Below are 5,715 nucleotides of genomic sequence, written 5' to 3' on the forward strand. Positions count from 1 at the left end.
TATATATATCTATATCTAGCTATACCTATCTATCGATATCTCTCTCTATCTCTATCTATGTTTCTATATCTATGTATGCCTGTCTATCGATATCTGTTTATATCTATGTATACCTATATATCAATATCTATGTATATCTGTCTGTATCTATCTCTCTGTATCTAGCTTTACCTATGTATTCATATCTATCGATATCTATCTATATCTATCTATGTCTATCTATATCCATCTATCTATTTATCTATATCTATCTATTGATATTGATCTCTATCTATATCTATCTATACCTATCTATCAGTATCACTCTATATCTATCTACATATATCTACATCTGACTATATCTATCTATATCTATATGTATATTCTAAAGTAAACCCCTTTATTCCTGGTTCTTCATGCAGGCAGACAACGTGGACACTCTTTCCATTTTTTCTTTTCACCCACAAGCTCTCCAAAATCACGAGACCTTTTCCTGCCCTGTCAAAACCCTTCAGTTCTGATTCTGTACTGCCTGCCCAAGAAAACCGATTAAAACCCCAGCCTACAAGAGGGCATACCTGGCTGTCTTTGTTGCTGGGAAGAGCCTGGCCACCGGTGGCAATCAAATAAAGCTGCTCACTGCCTCCAAATCTTCGTTTCCTTTCACTCTCCCTGTTTGCCACAGCAGTGCCTGCGTGTGCGTCATGATGATTTCATTCCCTGTGTACAGCTGGGAGTGGTACATCACATATCTCAATGAATTTTTTCATACATTTCCCTCTCACCATCCAGAGCCCAGTGACAGGCTCTTGGTGACTGCCCTTTCTATTGCATAAGTATGGTTGCTGTTTGTGTAGACATACTGTACAGTGTTTTTTCCTTTTGTACCTGGAGACAAACTCATGGCCTGCTGATATGTACAGTACTTATCTTGGGAATGTAAAGATTGGACAGGGTGAGCCTCTTTCTCATTGAAAGAGGAGAAAGCTGCAGGAGCCCACATCTATCCCAAAGTCTTTAGCTCCACCTCAGGCGGAGGGAACCCTCAGAGGGAAGAAGTGCCACCCAGAAAAGCAAGCCAGGAAGAAGCCTAAAGGCCTACTTCTCTACAAACAATAATCTCACAGCCTTTCTAGAATGTTCTTATTCTATCTACATCAATCTATATCTATCTATGTTATATCTGTCTATATCTATTTATCTACCTACGTCTATCTATATTTATCTATATGTTATATCTATCTATATCTACCTATATAAAAGGCTTCTGTTCAGAAATAAACCAGGTGGCACAATCAACAGGCAGCTTTTTTCCTCTTGCACAAGCAGTCTGACAATGACCCGGGTAAATTTACAACCCCAGCCTGGGCTCAAAGCCACTGCTCACCCTTGTGTTTAGGTTCCTGAGGGCCATGTGAGGGTTCACCGGGCAGAGTCCCACTCTGTGGGTGGAACTCGGTCCTTCTGTGCACCTGCAATATAAGGTGGCCCTCAAATGGGGCTCTACTTTTGCCTGGTGTTTAAGACGCACTTCCCAGCGCACTGGGGAGTGAAGTCCCATTTGGCATCTGGGGTCATTCGAGGACATCTGAAAAATGAAGTGTGGGGTGTGAACACATGGCAGGGGGAAGGACGGTGTGGCGCTGTGAATAGCCAGAGGAGAGCAGCAGCCAGCAGGGAGAGAAGGGGAAGGGAAGACTCAGCCTGACCCAGCCTGGTGAGACAGTCGCATCCCAGGATCTGTCTCCTTATAAAACCTTTGATTCTTTGGCTTATTGGGTGGTTACAGTGAGTGAAGGAAGAGGAAGCACAGGAGGGAGGAGGAGTCCTAGCTATAGAACTTCTTTCTTCATTCTACAGTGGCTAAAACCTTGAGGCTTACAGGTTTCCTGAGATATAGGTAAAGGGAACTTGGCCTGTGGTCTCCTTCTCTGCCTGGGCAGAAACCCGGGCTCTCTGCTGGGCTCCGACTGTATGCCCTACTGTCCCATAGCCCTTCTGGGCTCTGTTCCAAGCAGGAGCTGCTCTCCTTCTCGCAGACCAGGATGGCTGCCTATGCAGTCCCCAGACCTTCCTCAAGGGATTTTGTCATGGTCAGCAGAAGAGTTGAGGCCCTGGATAAAAAAATAAGGCATGTAAAGGAAAAAGGGACTTACTGTGCAACAGCCTTGAACAAAGTGCAAAACATATTCCTAGGGGTAAAAAACAAAAGCATAAGGGAACCTAATACTTTTGTATAATTTTGGATCCAAAACAATTCAAAGTAGACCATTACAGATCCCTCTCACTATAAACAGGGTGAATTATGTTCCCTCAAGGTATTTTGGCACAGTCAGCAAAACAGCTGGGGCCACACCTAAAAAAGAGGAATGTGACACTAAAACTAACTTATCATGACCCTTTTTTCAACAGCTTTGTGGCTGTTGAAAAAGGGCCAAAACCTAGGCCTAATGGTAGAAAACCAAAGCATAGGGGACCTAAAAGTTTTGTAGTGTTTTAGCCCAAAAAAACTGTTCAAAGTAGGCCCATTACAGATCCCTCTCACTATAGTGAGTCACCAAACTCAGCATATAAGCCACAGCCTACATCTCAAGATCCTCGGAGAGAAATGCGGGTCCAGCCATTCCTGGTGACCACTTAACAGACTATTGATCTAAGCTCTGCCCTGAGAACAGAACCAAGGGATTTGCGCCAGGAAGGTAAGAGCACTATCTCTGAGCCACTACCCAGAACTGAATAACACTGCTCCAACTCACCAGTTACTTCAATTTGACTAAATCTCAACACTCTTTCCATTCATCACCTAAGCTGTCTTACTTATTGATTTACTGCTGTGTCTAAAAAACATATTAGACACAACCTAAATATTTTCGGATATCTGCAAATGTAGACTCCGTGTGTACAGCAAATAACTTTACACCAAAACAGAGAGGAACATATCAATACTTTCAACTGTGGGATAAACATGCAGAGAAATGAGTGCTCACTCCTAACACAAGCATCTGAAGCACACCGGGTCATCCATGTAGGCAAAGTGACCCTTGGTGAAGAATGCAGGCAAAAGCTGCAGAAAATTCAGAGGGATAAAGAGAAGAAGGAAGTTGTGCGGGCTGCGTGTGCTCTGTTAAACTCAGGAGGAGGAGTGATTCGGATGGAAATGGCAAATGAGGCTGAGCATCCTGTGGAGCTGGGCTTGGACTTGGAGCAGGCCTTGAGAGAACTGATTCCGTCTTCAGATGTGCTTCAGGCATTCTTTGAGACCCGGCAACAGGGGAGGGTTTTCGACATCTCTGTTAAACCTTGGAGAGGGGGTGCTTGGCCTGAAGACAACTCCAACAAGCCCCCCATTTGCAGTGCAAGTTCTTCCCTATACCGCAGATCTGGTACCTCTGTGGTTCGCCTGGGTTCGAGGCAGGCATATGATTTCCTGAAGACCCAGAAAAGGAAGGCACAGAAAACTCTCATTAACAAAGAATTGAAACCTAGTAAAATCCTCAGAGTTATGCATCAGGACATCAAGGAACCTAACCCTGCTAGCCATGTTTTTCAAAGCAAGAGGCTTGAATATGGTCACTGCCTGCCCTTTCCCGAGTCCCATTCTGTAGAGTTTAAACAGTTCTCCACACACAAGAGCCAAGAATATGTAAAAAGGATAATCCGAGAGTACATCCCTGCCTTTGCCAACACTGGAGGGGGCTATCTTTTAATTGGAGTGCATGATAAGTGTAGGCGAGTCCTGGGATGCGCGGAAGAAAATGTTGACCCCGGCTCTTTGCAAAGAGTGATAGCACAAGCCATTTCCAAGTTGCCAGTCTTCCATTTCTGCTCCACCGCTGCATGAGTATCTTATGAGGTCAAATTCATAGATGTGTATAAAGAGGAAGTCTTGTACGGTTACCTTGTGGTGGTCAACGTCGAGCCATTCTGCTGTGTGATGTTCTCAGAGGATCCTGTTTCGTGGGTGCTGAAGGAGCAGCAGGAAATCGTCTAACTGAATATGATTGAATGGGTGACAAAGATGCTGGATGAGGGCCGATCAGATAATGCAGCAGACAAAAGTCCTTGCTTAGGCAAGCTCAAGAACCAGTTTTCCATTCCTGGCACCTTATGCCATGCTCGCGCTGACCCCGGGGCCGACTGAGACTGCTATTGAGACTGGAGGTGGTGACAAGCTCCTGTAATCCCAGCACTTGGAGGGCTGAAATCAGGAGAGTCCCTGCAAGTCTGATCTATGCAGTGAAACCCTGTAGACCCTGTACTAAAAATGTATTCAATAAATAAATGAATAAATAAAATGATGGACCTGAACTCTAGTAGGTTATCTGAATTTTGTGCTAAAACTGCGGGATGTTACCAGGAAGAACACGGGCTGTGTTGTCTACTCTAAGGAATGTATTCTCACTCTCTGCTCAGGGGTGTGTAATAATCAGTAACTGTTCCTTGTCATGGCACGTATCTAATGCAAACTCCCTCTCTCACCATCTCCTGTAAACATGGCTTAGGAGGTAGCTTATAAAACATGCTTTTCTCTAAACTGTGAAAGACCCCTCAGTGGCAAAGAGTTTGAAATTGTGTCAAATGGGTGTGGGTTTTTGCTGTTCTGTGCTAGATAACAAACTTGTTTACCAAACAGGATGTACTTTTGGTGTAATAACCCTTTGCACCCGGCACCAGGGACTTTCCATCCTCTCCTGCGTGCGAGCTGCCTGGCAGTCCTGTAGCCCATAAGTAAAGGCGCTGTTCCAGCTCCAGTCTGGCCTATCTGGTTCCCAAGCTGAGCGACCCTCACAGTCTTCTGCTTCTTGACTGGCGCATCAGATCCCTGGATCTGGAGGAACAGAATGTGACCTGACACCTGACTCCACACCACAGCTCTGAAGGGCCAAGGACCAAAAGGAATGTCTACTAAAGGGGGCGGGGCTGAACCCCAAAAGCTTCAACAGGCTTCTAAATTTTTCTTTTCCCCCTTCTTTTTTGTAGTCTCACTCTCTGCCCCTCCTTTCTCCTCTTTTCCTCCTCCTTTTTTTCTCTCTTTCTGCTTCGCCTTTCACCCCCTTACTCTCCCTTCCATTCCTCCTCTTCGGGCTCCCTCACTCAAGCCTGGACCAGGCTGGGTTCCCCCTTCCCCATCCCCCACTGCCTGCTGCTCCACCATCCAGGACATCCTCTTCCCCTGCCCCTTCCCAGCCATGTGGACACAGCTGAAACTTCCCTTTTCAGATGTCCCCCATGATCCCACCTGCCATGCTGGCCTCTGCTCTCTAATAACCTGGGAAATGCATCTTGGAAACAGGCCAGACTCAGAGCCCCACTTGAGGGCCAGCGTGCACTGCATGCGCACAGAGTGACAGAGCTGCTACACAGGCTGCACAGGATAGAGTCCTCCAGCAGGACCCACACAGGGCCCTTACAAGGCAAATCGCAAGGGAGAACTGTGGTTCTCAGTGCAGGCTGGTGAGCAGGTTTATGCTGGTAAATGTCAGAAGGATCCTGTTAGAGAACAAAGAAACTTCCTGTTGATTTTAAAAGCTCCTTTTGTTTTGGTTTGGTTTGCTTTTTGTTTTCTGGCTGCAAATTCTTCCTTTGGCTTTGGTGTCTATTGGCTTTGGAGCGCTTTATTAGCTGAGCTCAGTGACAACACTCTCCTCAGAAAACTGACCAGAGTGAAGCACCCAGTTGGAGTGACACACAGTTTTTAAAGCAGAAAACCACAAATCAGGAGAAGGGAAGGTGCTT

The 5,715-nt window shown here is 45.8% G+C and overlaps 1 pseudogene; it reads left to right on the plus strand.

The window, feature by feature from the left end:
• Positions 1-1,729: 1,729 nt before the first annotated feature.
• On the plus strand, positions 1,730-4,103 carry LOC105742771 (annotated as a pseudogene).
• Positions 4,104-5,715: the final 1,612 nt, after the last annotated feature.

This window comes from Octodon degus, unplaced genomic scaffold (assembly GCF_000260255.1).
Source record: "Octodon degus isolate 3935 unplaced genomic scaffold, OctDeg1.0 scaffold00072, whole genome shotgun sequence".
Lineage (NCBI taxonomy): Eukaryota > Metazoa > Chordata > Mammalia > Rodentia > Octodontidae > Octodon > Octodon degus.